The following is a 16657-nucleotide window of genomic DNA, read 5'->3' as shown; positions in this document are numbered from 1 at the left end:
CAATGAGGGGTTAGGTGCCTTACTCAAGGGCACTTCAGCCGTATGTGGGCATGGGAGAGCAGTGCTCAACCACTTCCCCCGCCCACATTTTTTCTACTGGTCGGGGATCGAACCGGCAAGCCGGAAGCTTGTCGAATTAAAAGATAACTACTGTAGGCTATCATTAAAAAGTTGCATTGCTTGCATAATAAAATGTAATCAGGTAATCCCCAACAATGTAACTGTAATCTGATTACACCATTTTTGTATTGTAATCTGGGCTGATTATAGTTACTTGATTTTTGTAATCTGATTACGTAATCCAGATTACATGTAATCCGTTACTACCCAACCCTGCCCATTGCCCATCAACAATTTGTCTCCATCCCAGTGATAGTCAGTCAAGAATCTTTGGAGCAGGCACTGTATCTTGTGCCCAAACATTTGCTTGCCTGTGTGCTCTCAGAATTTCAATTTGATTTCACTTATAGATCGCCAAAACATTACACATGTCTCATGGCGCTTAACAGAGTGTTTAACATTCAGACAGAGCCCATGAGTAACAGGGATGAGGAAAAACTCCCAAGAATGGGAGAAACATATAGGATGAAACCTCAAGCAGATCCACGACTCAAGGGCCTGACCCATCTGCCTGGGGTCAGTTACAGGACAGTAAGGTCTATATACAGAGAATAGAACATGGAGCCACCTAAGGTATATTGTTACAAAGGGGTTGGATGGTTACATAACCAGTATGATAATGCATGAATCCGTGTTAAGTTCAAATAGTCCAGTGTAGGGGATGAATTGTCCATAGGAATTAGGAGTTGTCATCGGGCAAATAGTGGGTCGCTAGGATGCGCGGGCAGGAATCCGAGCATGGGGACAGCAATAGGCGATGGTAGGGCAATCATAGGGATGGGATTTCCCTAGTTCCCGAGTTTTTCCACTCCCTGGTTGGGTTTTAGAGTTTTAAACATGTTCCACCGAAGGGCTTTAGCTGTTTGAAAACCATGTTTTGAGGAGCTGACACACAAATTTCGTCTGGAGATGGATAAGGACCTACTACAAGCCTACAAAGTGTGTTAATGACACCATCATGACTTCATTGACTTGAAACAGAAACCTTTCCTTTCCCACGGGATAAACGGTAAATGGCGGGACAAACGGTTGACTTTCAATTTCCTGATAGGATAGGATACAATAGGATACCCGATAGGTCCACAGACTCTATACATGATGTGATTGGCCTGACCGAAGTTTGGTTTTTCCACCTCACAAGCCAACGGAGAGTAGTAGTCCTTATCCTGAACTATCTGTCAAAAATAAGCCCCGCCCCCTGAAACGTCATAAATCACGTGTTAGCCACGCCTCTTTTTATGCAAATTAGCCATGTGGTTTTCGCCACGTGTTGTTTGTTATTGTTATTGTTTTGTGAGTCATGTGGCAGTCATGTGACTGGTGTCATACCCCTGGGCGGCCATATTGGATGTAATGTCATGTGACAGTCATGTGTCTGGTGTCAAACAATGCCACGCCCCCCTTGGCATCCATATTGGATGTAGTGTCATGTGACAGTCATGTGACTGATGTCAAACCCCTGGGGGCCATATTGGCCCCCAAACCCCCATGTGTGTTTTGTGGATAATGGGTGGATCAGATAAACTTTGTAATAGTTGTATTATGTTTTGTGGTAAATGGGTATAAATACAAAAAAAAAAAAAAAAAAAAAAAGAAAATGGTGTTGCCGGAACCCGGATTCGAACCAGGGGCCTCTAGATCTTCAATCTAACGATCTCCCAACTGAGCTATTTCAGCCCTATTAACATTGACAATCCTAACATGCATGCAGCTAACGATACATATGTGCCGCCCTGTTCAGTTAGCGCACGAGGTGAGCCCTCAGTAAGCATGGATGTGTTAGCTGGAGGTTCTGGGGTGCAAACAGGCACTGGTGGTGATATGCATGACAGGGCTCCTACAGTAAGCATGGATGTGTTACCTGGTGGGTCTGGGGTGCAATCAGGCACTGGTGGTGATGTGCATGATAGGGCTCCTACAGCTATTTTACAAGACGAACCCACGGCGTGTGTGGATGTGACTCCTGGCAGTTCTGTTGTACAGCCCTGTGGAGGCGACAATGTTGGACATGACGTGGCCCATGATTACAATTTAGACCGTGATGCCATAGAACGCTTAGCGAATGAAGGAGGTGTTGTTGGTGATTACAGAGTTATAGCCAGGCCCCGTTTCAACAGTATGGAACTAAGTAGGCCGTTAAATTTTAGGGGATTGCGTGATACTGACATGGCTTCATACATAGAACACTGTTACGCTACCTTGAATGATATTGTGGATATCTCAAGGAGATTAGGTGGGGAAAATGCAGTTATCAACATTGTGTTAAGGGGTGAAAGTCTTACTACCGATGTACAGGCTAAATTGACAAATGAAGATGGTTATGCTTTGGACAGGTTGATTGAAGCTATTGAGAAAGTGTTACAGAGTAACACGATGCTCTTGGCCGATCAGAGTCTGGATCTCTTTGTCTCTATAGTGCGTAGTGGAAATGGTGGTGCTTATAGAAAACTCAAGGATTTGGCTCATGATGAGGTCATCAGGAAGAAAAAATTTTGTCTGTTCACACCTGTTAATGACTCAAACAATGCCTGTTTAGCTATTTGTCTGGCTCATTTTTTGAACCCCGATGCCACAGCCGATAGATTATTGGAGCTGGGGGCTGACATGCATGAGCATGCGGGGTTTACACCCCAGCAGCAAATAGGCTTTGCTGATGTGGCCGTGTTTGAGGACATGTACGATGTTAAAATCGTGGTCTTTTACCGAACCCCCATACATGAGCTGCTGACGTATCAGACTAGGGTGACACCCAACCCTAAGAAAACTGTTTATCTGTACCTCCATGACAATCATTACCACCGGATTTTGCGCCCCAATACATTCCTGGGGGAAGGTCACTTTTGTGGTTTTTGCTACCGTGGCTACAGTAATATACGTGATCACGCATGTAAATACAGCTGTGATGTATGCAACGATGTGAATTGCCACAAAAATAAAGGTCCATCAGTATACTGCCGTGATTGTATGCGGTACTGCAAATCACCTTATTGCCATTCCAGACACAAACAACCCGCGCCCACTGGGGTTATAGGTAGAACGGTGGCCCCATGTGAAGTCACTAAGTACTGCAATAAGTGTAACAGACGATATCATGTTAGCATGAATAAGAAAAACCCCCACAGATGCTCAGCCATGCGTTGTCCTCACTGTAAAGCCGAATTGGTACCTGGTGATAGCCATGGCTGTTTCATTCAACCCTTCAAGCCGGAAGAGACAGAGCCCAAGTATATCTTTTTCGATTTAGAAACACGATTTGAAAATGGTAAACACCAGGCTAATTTTGCTGCAGCCATGACTTTCAATGGGCAGTCTTTTGAGGCCGAGGGTAGTAGTTGTGTGTTTATGATGTTGAGACACTTCAGACGGTCTACATATAAGGGCTACACATGGATGGCCCACAATGCATCAGGGTTTGATAATATCATTATACTGGAGCATTTCACCAAGCTAGGGGTTACACCCAAAATAATCATGACTGGATGCAGATTGATTTTCATGTATGATGAGATCTTTAAACAGCGGTTCATTGACAGCTATTCGTTCATCCCCATGCGTTTGGCTAAGACAACTGCGGCCTTAAATCTGAAAACCGGTGATAAAGGGTACTTCCCACACAAATTTAACACAGCAGTGAACAACTGCTACAGGGGCCCCTATCCAGACCGTGAGTACTATGGGTACGACACCATGTCCAATAAAGACAGAGCTGACTTTGACACATGGTATAGCGAAGCATCCAAAGGCGTATTTGATTTTCAGAAGGAGTTACGATCTTATGGGGCTCACGATGTTGTGCTACTGAGGGACGCGTGCATGAAATACCGCGAGGCGTTCATGGGCTGTACTGGTGTAGACCCCTTCACTCAGACTACATTAGCATCCTGCTGCATGGCCGTCTACAAGGCGCGCTTCCTGCAAAGAGACACAATAGCACTCACACACAACAATGCCTATGTTAACCAACATAAGGCATACTCCAACTCCTCTATCCAATGGTTGGAATATGTGAATGATAGTAGAGATCTGGTTGTACAACATGCTTTGAAAGGTGGCGAGGTGCAAGTAGGTCAGTACTACCTCGACGGCTATTATGAAAAAGATGGTGTCAAACATGCACTCGAATTTAATGGCTGTTTTCATCACGGCCATGATTGCCGCTACAATCCAGACCATATACACCCCCTGTTAAATATCCCTTACGGTGATGTGAGGAGTCATTTTGATGATAAGGTGACATACCTTACCAAGACCAAAGGGTTTAGGGTCGAAGTGATGTGGGAATGCGAGTGGAACCAGGCTAAGCAGAGTGACCCTGATGTTAAGAGATTCATGGCCACATACATACACCCTGATCGTTTAAATCCTCGTGATTCTCTTAACGGTGGAAGAACAGATGCCTACAATCTTTACCGCAAAGCTGGTGAGGGTGAGAAAATTCACTACGTTGATTTCACATCCCTATACCCGGCATGTCAGAGCAAGTGTGAGTACCCCATCCACAACCCCCAGATCATAGTGGGAGATTTTCAGCCACTTGAAAATTATTACGGGTTGATCAAAGCTACAGTCTCTCCACCTAGGGGCTTACTACACCCTGTGCTGCCATACCGCTGCAATGGCAAATTGATGTTCCCCCTTTGCAGGACTTGTGCTGTAGAAGAGAATCAGACCAGCCCCTGTGAGCACAGTGATGATGAGCGCTCCATTTCGGGGTGTTGGGTTAGTCTTGAGCTGATGAAGGCTATTGAAAAGGGCTACATTGTTACCAAGGTTGATGAGGTCTGGCATTTTTCTCAGAGATCTGACACATTGTTTTCAGACTATGTGAAGACATTTCTCCAATACAAGCAGGAGGCTAGCGGCTACCCTGCCCATGCAGTGACTGATGAGGCTAAAGAGGCCTACATCGAGGACTATTATGAGAAGGAGGGGATTAGGCTGGATCCTGATAAGATCTGTTTGAACCCTGCCGTAAGGCAAATAAACAAGTTGCTGCTCAACAGTCTCTGGGGACGCTTCTCTATGAGAGAGAATTTGCCCACCACCGAAATGGTGAAAGACCCAGAGCAGTTTGCCCGATACATTTTTGGTTGTGAATATGATGTCACACACTTTTCATTTGTGTCTGATGATGTGGCCCTAGTCCAATGGCGACATGTTGAGGGGAGTTGTGTACAGACCTCAAACATTAATGTGTTTGTGGGTGCATTCACCACCGCTCATGCTCGCCTTAAATTGTACGAGCTTATGGACAAATTGGGTGACCGCTTATTGTACACAGATACTGATAGCGCTGTTTATGTCTCAAAGGATGGCGATTGGGAGCCGCCGCTGGGGCCCTATTTAGGGGATCTCACAAATGAGTTGGATGATGGTGACTACATCACAGAATTCTGCTCAGCCGGACCGAAGACTTATGGCTATCGCACAGCCCATGGTAAAACCTGTATGAAGGCGAAGGGCGTCACACTTAATGCAGAGAATTCAAAACTGATCAGATTGGACACCCTCATTGACCTTGTTGATCATTATGTGACTGACAGAAATAGCACACGACACATACGGGCTCGAACTGATAACATTGTGCGTAACAAGAAACATCTCATTCTAAAAAACAAAACTGGTGAGAAGAGGTTCAGGGTTGTTTACAACAAGAGGGTGCTACTACCCGACTACACAACTAGGCCATACGGATACTAATGGGGTATATGTCTATCATGGATAAATATAACACCGGCTTAAAAGAGGCCCCTGTATACGATTTCAGACTACAGCATCCATTTTCTTGTGTGATAAGCGGGCCTTCTAATTCTGGCAAGACATTTTTTGTAAAACAGTTGATAGCCAATATCGACACCCTTATTAGTGATGCAATTGAAAATATAGTGTATATTTATGATTGTTGGCAGCCACTTTATGACGAATTGTTAAAGCTGAGAGATGTCAAATTTATTCAAGGAATACCTAACGCTCTAGATGATGATGAGTTATTACCCATATCAAAAACTAACCTGCTAATTATTGATGATGTAATGAAAGATGCCAGCAATAATACAGAAATAGAGAAGGTGTTCACACAGTATGTACATCACCGTAATCTTAGTGCCATTTACATGGTTCAGAATCTGTTCTTTCAGGGGAAATCTAGCAGAACAATCAGTTTGAACACTAATTATCTAATTGTTTTCAAAAACCCTAGAGATAACAACCAAATCAGTGTATTAGCGAGACAGATGTACCCCGGTAATACAAAATTCTTTCTTGAATCTTTTAAAAATGCCACTGAGAAACCCTACGGATATCTGTTGATTGACTATAAACCAAAAACCCCAGATTTGTACCGTCTCAGAACAGATTTGCTTTTGGAGCATCAGGCTGTCTACGTGCCAAAGAAAACAAACTGAGACACCGAAATGTCTGAGAGAATCGGTAGAAATTTACCTCTTTTAAAACGTTTACTTAAAGCTAAACCGCCCCAGAGACGTATCATTTTACATTCTGCGTCAGATGAGTTAATCTTAGCTCTCTGTGAGGTGACACTGAATATACTTAGGGGGACTATACCCTTAACAACCATACAATATGGGCTTACCCGCTTGTGTAACAAGATCATTACAGCTGATTCAAAATGCTGGAGCACGCCTGGTCTTCAATCAGCCAAAGAGGACACATGTAACTCCTCTCCTAGTTACTCTCCATTGGCTCCCTATAGTAGCCAGAATTAAATTTAAATCTCTCACTTTGGCCTATAGGACACTAACTAGATCTGCTCCTAGTTATTTTAATTCAATAATCAAGCCTTACATCCCCAACCGCCCACTGCGGTCTTCTGGTGAGCGTATGTTGTGTCGACCAGTCATAAAAACTGGGTCTAATTCCAGACTCTTTTCTTCAGTGGTTCCATGTTGGTGGAATGAACTGCCCAGTGCTCTCCGTTCCTGTGGTAGTTTTGGGTCGTTTAAGAGGGGTCTAAAGACATTCCTATTCAACATATACTTAGTTGTTTAAGCGCTTATGTGTTATGGTTTATATAATGTTGTTTTATTTTAATTGGGCTGTTAATTAATTTGACATTATTGTTTATTATTGAGATTCTCCTTAATGTAGTCTTAGCATGTTATTGTTTTTATATTATTGATTGAATTGACATTATTGTTTTATTATTGCCTTTCCCCTTTTTTACATTGCTTTTTTTATTAGGCTATTGATTGAATTGATATTATTGTGTACTACAACTATTCTCCTTACTATATTTGACCTAGATTTTAATCTGTTCCCTGTTCATTTTTAAATATTATTATGTTGTTTTGTATTTATATGTCGCTTTGGACAAAGGCGTCTGCTAAATCCATAACCATAACCATAACCATAACAATATAGAAAACTACGTAAAAATAAGATTTTGATAAAGTTGTTGGCTGACAAGAAAATTGGCATACGCAAAAAGAGGCTCACTATTAACCAGAAAGGCGGATTTCTGCTACCCCTCTTGAGTGTTGCTCTGCCGTTCATAACCAGCCTGTTTACATCAAGACATAGTTAGAAATAATGGAGTATGCTGAGAAAATGTATCTGGTACCGCGAAGACAACTGGACCGTTTAAAAAATGATGTCGCTCCTACCCCGCTGCGCCAGTCTGTTGAAAACGAGTTGGAACTAGCTATGAAAGATGTTTTGAGTAAAACATATATGACCCCTCATGAGAAGGTCCAACATTATACGTCATTATTACAGAGATATTTGGCCCTGGTTAAACAGGGGAACCTTGAGACGAACACACTGACACTGAGTTTACCACAGCAGTCGTCACCCGATGATGTGCCGCAAAGTTTAGCTGTACAGCATACACCCCCCACTTTTGAGAACAATCAGGTAGTCTCTGAGGTTTTAAAAAATGTACCCCCGAGAAGCAAAAGGAATGCAGAGTATATATTAGCAAAAATGTACAACTCTCAAGGCATAGCATCATGGGACGATTCTGGGTCTTTTGTTTTTAATGGCACAACTATTCCAGGTACTCATGTGTTTGATCTGGTGAAAAGTGTCACAGGGACACATGCTGCGAGTCATAGAAGGCGACCTCAAGGATGGCATGAATTTCTGAGGGCCATCGCTATACTAAACATCCCTCTTTCTACAATTCCAAATAGACTCGTTAAAGATTCAATCACAGCTCTGAAGGGAAATAGTGGACCTACTCATACACCGGTCAGAGCTTTAGAACCAGTAAATGTGGCGTCAGAATCCCCTGGTTTTTCAACGCCACAATTAGATGCATCATCTTGGCTACAATTTTAGAAAACTTGTAATGATTACTATGCATTGCTTATGTCTAATGTACACAGATGTTGTATTATTTGTAAATTGTCATTTTCTTTTTTTCCTGTTTCGTTTTTCTTATGTTTATAATGTTTTATAATGTTGTATGACTTTTAATACATTTATGACTTATAATGTGTGTGCGTGTTTCTAACCTAATGTTTTTCAATAAAAAACATCCAAGTCTGAAATATCATTTGACATGTTTATTTGATATTAAGTCATTTCAACACTTTTTTAGATACTTATCATTGATCTGTGCATGCTGTACACATGTGAATATATTACATGGGTATTTACACCCTTGTAATTTTTTCACAATTAATGACACCATATTATCATTTCTATTTAAATTTTCAGAATATTTAAGCATCACATCTTCATAGCATAACCCTCTCAACATATGATACAGAAAGAAAACACAATGTTGACCACATGTGATAGACGTAAAGTCTTGCACCTGCTGGTTTGAATATAGCAGACGTTTACCCATGTTTTTCAGAAATGTGCATATGCTTGGAGGAAATATATCACTATCTGGACGGTTCCCGAAGCTGTCGAAGAAACACACATCACCTTCTTCAGTTATGTACGTAGCCAGCCAGTGTTCACCAGGTTGGTCTGAATTATGTGTATTAATTATCACAGAGGCTGGTAAATGATACACGGGTGTTATAGGTAGTTGATCACAAGCCAATACACCTAGAAAATGTGCATTCCTGGATATATTATCCATAATAGTCGATAATTCAACAGTGTTCATGATCTTTCAGTAGTAGTCCATTAAAATCTGTCTTCGGTTAGACACCTCGATTATACTGTCAAATACGGCATACACAATCAAATTTATAGTATTCGGCAGCGGTTGTCTGAACCGTGCTTCCAAACGGATATTGCCTGACTTTATTAATGACAGATGCTGACCACACTCCTCGTCAGGCGTCAAATTAAAAGCAAAAATACTGTAACCGGCCAAGAAATCATGACGATTTATAACCATTGCTTTGTTTTTCAGATGTCTTCCCGTGGATAACACCAATTGGTAAAACTCACGTACGGCAGACGATTCATTAAATTTCGGCTGTAGCGGCTTAGATGGGTATTGTTGTCCATCTACATAAACGGCTAGGAATTCCAGATCATAATGTTTAAACGCATAAGGATTTTTACTGTATGATCCAGTATGGGCATCATTATCGCACATCGCTAATATGATGGATTTTGGTAATGTCCCCAGAAATAGGTTTTCCTGATTAGCCACCCGCGTACCAGCGGGTATTGAGAAATTTTTTAGACATACTCTATCAATAGGGTATTTAGCAGTGGCGGACTGCAATGCTTGCGCATGACCCAGTCTCACAGCCGGAGATACAGAAACTTTCTTCACAAAAAGACTTGCTGAAAGAATGTTGATTTTGTATGCTATAGCGTCGCTGCGCATTAAACAGAATTCATCCTTTGCTCTTGTTAATCTTATTTTGATATCAATTCCGTTTAACATCAATTTTTCTTGAAAAAAGATTTCACTGTGGATTGGAGCTAACAATTCTACAACATTACTCTCTTCAGAGAATGCAGCTCTCTTTGTGAGCCCCTCGTTGGCCCCTGCAGGATCCCCGACATCCATATGACCAGCTGTATCTTTGTAAAACAGCCCCGCAGAGAAAATGGACTCCAGGGCCTCACGGTCATAATTCAATAGACAATCTATAATACAGCGGTATGGATAGGTGTTTGAGCTCTGTGATATGAGTCGATCCCCCAGTGTTATGTCGACCTGAGAGAAGATTGAGCCGCCAGGGTAGTTAATCAAACCTACAGGCGCCCCCGCTGGTAGGTCCGCTCCGTTGGGTAAGGTGATTTTTAACCTTGTATACAATAAGGAATTATTCAAATCGATGTAATCCTGACCGCTGCCACCGACAAAAAACTCCAGGGGTCCTGTGTCTGACAGAGCTGATATGGGAGGTATCTCAACATAGGTGTTTTTCTCTATAGCCGTTTGAGTCATAGGCACTGTAAAAAGATCCAACTCAGATTTGACACACTCCGCCGACATGCCGTGTATCAGAGCCATGGTTAGAATATGTATTTACGCCTCTTTTTAGCAGGTCTACTCCCCCGTTGTTTACTCTGCGCCTTCCTTTTCGACACTGATCTTTTCTTAGCCTTTACATTGTTTTTCTTTGTGTATCTTCCTCTTCTCACACCTGGTGGACGTTTCGTGTGTCTACGCTGCATTACTAACACCCCTGACCCCTCTTGACTGTTGTGGGCCTGCATGACGTTGCTCACCACATCACCGACAATATTTTTAGCAGCCGCTTTTAAATGCGGTTTAGCGATTCCAATACCTCTACGCAATAGAGGCATAGCCATTCTGTACAGACCTTTTAGGAGCGACCCCAAGCCGAATCCTCCATACATGACAGGGCCCCCAGCGAACCCGTCAATATGTCCACCCGCCTGGTTTTGATAATATGTAACATAACGATGTGGGTCCACGTAGGGATTAAATTCTTTCATTTTTAAATTCTTGGAAGTTGTTTTACTGGTCTGAAATGCAGTTTTGTAATCACTTTGCCGTACTTGAATGACACGTTGTAGTTCTGATCACTTTTCACCTCTATGGTAATGTCGTCGATGTGTGATTTAGACACACGTGCGTAGTGTGGTTTGTCGTAACCAATTGTGACTATATTTTTGGACTCACCCGTTATTTCTACACATCGCAGGAGTGGTACATAATAGTCACCTACAACTTGGTGGTCTATAATGTCTGTATAGACAAACAACGTATATTCCCCGCCATACAAATCAGCAATGTGGGGGGCGTATCTACCGACGCTCCCGGGGGGTACCGCGAATGGAGTCATATCTTCAAAACCTAGAATCCTGGCTAGCTTCCCTCGGAATGTTAGCGAAACATCACTTTCGGATGATGTCACATGGACTTTGTGAAGTAGTTCATCATAGGTAAACTGTATATGAGACCCGACACTATTGATTTCTGCTATGATATCAGCAATGCTATTGTAGAAAGCTTCACGAAGTTCACCAACAATAAGGATGTTAGTAGCTGTATCGGTAATTGTGAATTTTGAATGTTTTTTGTGAAATGGAACCCATGTTTTGGGATACATGAACTCAATTAAAGCGACCTCCCAAGCCCCCCTTAGTGTTAGTGTTTTTGCCAGCTTAGTTCTGTAGCTGGATATTCTATTGTCGGGATAAATATCGCGGCACGCATTGCTTGGTAAAGTCACATAAAACCCTTCGTCCTCCATGATGTCGCCGGTGTGAATAAGGACACGTATGTTGTGTTGTGATTTAAAAGATATTTTTTAAGCATCAACCACATCTTTTGCGGGGACCCATGAGTTAAATTTTGATGGCCAACCTAACCATTTTACCAATACCATACGCGTCCTACCCACTCTTTTGCTTTCCAAAATCTTTTCCACTTTGAAGGCCTTATCCCTGTTTATAAGTATTTTTTGTAACTCCACTTCATAAAAGGACCCTTCTAACATGTCTCCATCATAGTCTTTCAACCTGTAAACAGGAGGGTTTCGATGTACACATTCTGCTATGGTGAAAAACTCACGTGTGTAGTTTTCCTCATACCCCTTTGTGAATGCGCCTCTGACCTTAGATACTCTAACAAGCTCTCCTATTTTGTATTTGAACATAGATTTTTTGGCAGCTCCCGTCTTTACACCATACAGGTTTTTAAAGACCACATTTTCATTTTCTTTTGTCACATCCACAGGTCTCATTTTGATACTGCGATGATGGCTGTTATTATAAGATGATACCATATCAGGTAAGATGTCACAGTAGCGTTTAGAGTTGGCGGCTGTTAGATAACGCCACATTCTTGATTTAATAGTTCTGTTGAATCGCTCCACGACGCTAGCTTTTCATTCACTCCCGGTGGCGAAATGATGAATGTTGTTTTTATTCACAATCCTCTGGAAATGCTGATTAAAAAATTCTTTCCCACGGTCAGTTTGCAACTTTTGGGGTATACGACCCTCTTCTATGATTGATTCAAAAGCAGCGGCAACCGCCATCCCTGTTTTGTTTTTTAAAATACGCACCCAGGCGTATTTGCTAAAGACATCTATACACGTCAACATATATTTAGCATGGTCATTCTCCCTGGAGTATATGGACATGTCAACCAGATCCGCTTGAAATTGTCTGTTGATACCATACACAATCACCCTATTCCTTTTGTAGTTGACACGCACAGGTTTATGAAGCGTATAGGCATCCTCCCCTGATAACCATTCAGCAACGTCCTTATCGGACAGATGTACCCCTGTTTTTTTAAAGGCCGCTTCTTTTAATCTAGTTATACCCCCATATGAACCCTCGCTTGAAGGTGTGTAGTAGATTGTATTTAGAACCTCCTCCATGACTCCTGCCATACAACTAATGACAGACCATGATGTGCGTTCACAATCTTTTATTTCACAAGCAGACTTACATATCCAACATGGGTAGAGAATCAAGGTAGTTTAAAAATTTAACACACACATCAAAGTCCTTAGCAACCAGAAATTCCACTAGGCTATTCACAACCGCATAGACATCCACAGACTCATTTTTGCTTTGTTTGATGACACATACATCAGTTACATATGTACAGAGAGCTATGATATGCCCGATCTTGAAAAATCCCTGCTGAATCATACACATGTTCTCTAAAATTTCATGCACTGTTACATGATACGCCTTGTTAATGGAGGATCCCATATTCAGCAGATCGGACCATTCTTCAGACAATGATCTAGCAAGCATCATTTGATTTTTTAAGGCTTTAAAATGATGGTATGGTACAGCAATATCAGTAGCATAACATGTAGATACGTCTGCTATGACATTACACAGTAAGGCTGTTAGCTCATATTTCACACGCTCTTTTGGTGGGCCTGAACCACAGCACCAATTCCCCATTACCGCTAAATGTCCCAATACGTCAGAGTTTCAAGAATAATGTTTGTATCACAATCCTGTATGTGATTTTCCTTAAAAGTGTGTAAATACCCACAGATGTATGGCTCTCCTGTTAATTCGTAGACGATGGCTTCTACTGACCCCCAAATTTTTTGAGGATGGGTCTGATAGCCGTAATGTCCCAGTAGATGATTCACGCTTTGTAGCAGTGGTCTTTTGTATAGCCGTCGTTTTATATCCGCAACATTTGTTTGAAAATAGTACGCATCCGGTTCAAAGAGGCAAGAATGTTGAATCTGGCTGGGGTGGTTTACTTGACATCCAAAACAGTCCTCCTGTAACTTCTGGGTGATGAGGTGTTGTAGCGTCATACACACACAGGCCTTGATAAGTCCAAGAGGTAGCTCTGCCAAACAACCAACAAGGTCTTCACCAGTAGCTTTAGAAGTCCCGGTTCCATCTGCTGATGATACAGGGTTTAATGACACACCAATCTCTAAGTCTTCTGAACAATCCATCATTTCCACCCCACCACAGGTATTTTGAAGGTATACATACGTATCAGTCATCTTAACATCTGTTGCAGGCATCACGACAGTTCTGAACGTCTCGATGATCCGGGTTGGTGTGATCGTATACAGACACTAACCATTCAATGGGTGTAGTCTGGAGGGCTGAGCCTTCTCCACTACCCAATCATGTGGGACTTCTCCTTTATCTTCAGAGCCGTTTTTGTTACCGGTAGGAGTTACACCCACAGGTGTGTCATCAACCTCAAGATCACATTTTCTAACATCCTCTTTATCATCCGCCAAAGTTAGCATCGCAAATTACTGTGTCCTCTTGAAAAAACATACTTCTTGAACTTTGATCCGCACCATCAGGCCCTACATACGCTTCCGCCATTTCAACTTCATCCACATATAGAGACATTGTATGATGTTCACAACAGCTCTGAGAGTAAAGGAACCCTTTGTATGAACACCTCTTTTTAAGCTTCATGAACGAGGGGGCGCTGATTCCGGAGCTGCTTCTTTACATTGGTTGGCCAGTTCCAGATCATCTTGGTTCGTCTGGAAAAGACACGCCTTGACGTCCTGGTATCTATCCAAACCTGCACTCCATTTGAACAATCTATCAACCTTTCTGAAAACATCACTTAGAACATGTCGGTCTCTCCAAAGATACTCCACTTTAGGTGTATATACGCATTCACGCAATTCTTCTTCGTTATAGTATGAGGGTCTTCTGAATGCGCCGCTAGACAGGCGAATGAGATCCTGCTGGCAGTCAGCACACACATGGTAAGACTTGACATAGGCTGGACTATTCCAGGTTGTTGTGTACCGACTGTCCATAGTAGGCTGTACAATATCCATCCAAGAGTCCCTAAACATCACCCAATCGGCATCACAAAATGAAATGTGTGACATATCGTCTGAAAACACCAAATCCGGAGATGCCAAAGCGTATAGCTTCACACTGCGATCTTCCTTGTCAAAAACATAGCCTCCTATGCGACCATCATTCAGCAACCATTGGTATTCCACGCCATCATTAGGTTTACTCAGAAAATTAACAAAAGTTTCAGGTCTCCTCCTCTGCGGTGCATAAGTCATTTCAGGATTCGATAGCTTGGCGCTAACAGGCGTGAGCGTAATCCGTCTTTTTGATTTTCCCGATTCAATCATGTCTGCCATGGTAAGTTCTGTTCAAAACCACTGCTAGCAATGATAGCTATACATCGCACACAGCTTTTATAATCTCAATCCTAGAGACAGGCCGGGGCAAAACACACCCACTACAAAAGGGTTTATAGATAGCCAGATGTCTGCATACAGACGTCACTACTCATAAACAGCTCATTTACAATGTTATCAACACTAGTGTACGTAGGTAGTAGGCCGACCCCCCGCATGAAAGGGTTCACAAACATTACACTCAGTGACAAGCCCGGACAAAACACCACCCCTAAGGCAAACACCACCCCTAAGGGGGGGGGGGGGGGGGGGGGGTCATAGACATACATCCCGGTCACCTACGACCACCATGAATTCGCTTATAAGGGTTATATTACATTGCATACCATTGAAGCCCGTCAGCCGAAATAGCTCAGTTGGGAGAGCGTTAGATTGAAGATCTAGAGGCCCCTGGTTCGAATCCGGGTTCCGGCAACACCATTTTCTTTTTTTTTTTTTTTGTATTTATACCCATTTACCACAAAACATAATACAACTATTACAAAGTTTATCTGATCCACCCATTATCCACAAAACACACATGGGGGTTTGGGGGCCAATATGGCCCCCAGGGGTTTGACATCAGTCACATGACTGTCACATGACACTACATCCAATATGGATGCCAAGGGGGGCGTGGCATTGTTTGACACCAGACACATGACTGTCACATGACATTACATCCAATATGGCCGCCCAGGGGTATGACACCAGTCACATGACTGCCACATGACTCACAAAACAATAACAATAACAAACAACACGTGGCGAAAACCACATGGCTAATTTGCATAAAAAGAGGCGTGGCTAACACGTGATTTATGACGTTTCAGGGGGCGGGGCTTATTTTTGACAGATAGTTCAGGATAAGGACTACTGAGAGTTGCTAGACTACCCTGGCTGCAAATTACATTTGCTGCCGCTAGGGTGCGTCAAGATTTCTAAGCTGAGATGTATCTTTTGTCGACCTTCTCCAGTGCCAATGATAATGAGACTGTCTTTGTCGATGTCTGGTACCCTGCGAAGGGCAAGCACCAAGACATCTGTGTGACGTGTAGATATGTGGGGTTTTGCCAAAATTACTTACTGCTACTGCCACCTTTGTGTGTGTGAAGTTTGCATAGTTCCACAGCTTTATGAGCAAGGTAGAGGATGAGGTTGGCTTCGGTTTCCTTCGATCCCAGGAAAGCTTGAAAGTCTTTGATTGGTGTAGAGTCTTGTATTTTGTATCCCTTATCATGTGCTTTTCCCATTGTATGGACCTGTCTCGTCCTGTCTTTCATGGAGTTTGTGATGGCATAGTTGTTAAATAATAAGTATATGTCATTGTAGCCTCGTGCCTTACTTTCAACATTTTCAAAGAAGCATTCTGCCAGATCTTGGCAACAGTTTATGTCACTTTTCCTGACAACCACAACAGCCATGCCATCTATTAAGATGCTATCCAATGTTTGTGTTAATTGCACTGAGCTACTCTCTGTAGATTGTTCAGAGGATGCTGTTTCTGAAACCAG

At 42.5% G+C, this 16657-nt stretch overlaps 2 non-coding genes across 2 annotated transcripts; one reads left to right on the top strand and one right to left on the bottom strand.

Annotated features, from left to right (window-relative positions):
• Positions 1-1724: 1724 nt before the first annotated feature.
• trnaf-gaa (transfer RNA phenylalanine (anticodon GAA)) lies at positions 1725-1797 on the bottom strand. Its single transcript has one exon. It is a non-coding gene; the product is annotated as a tRNA-Phe (tRNA).
• A 13708-nt stretch (positions 1798-15505) lies between these two features.
• trnaf-gaa (transfer RNA phenylalanine (anticodon GAA)) lies at positions 15506-15578 on the top strand. Its single transcript has one exon. It is a non-coding gene; the product is annotated as a tRNA-Phe (tRNA).
• Positions 15579-16657: the final 1079 nt, after the last annotated feature.

Source organism: Alosa pseudoharengus, unplaced genomic scaffold, assembly GCF_046254945.1.
Source record: "Alosa pseudoharengus isolate Yale_2024_CS ecotype anadromous, Long Island Sound unplaced genomic scaffold, YU_APseudo_1.1 YU_APseudo_1.1_scf_23, whole genome shotgun sequence".
In the NCBI taxonomy this organism is placed as follows: Eukaryota; Metazoa; Chordata; class Actinopteri; order Clupeiformes; family Clupeidae; genus Alosa; species Alosa pseudoharengus.
This window is presented reverse-complemented; position numbering and strand designations above follow the sequence as displayed.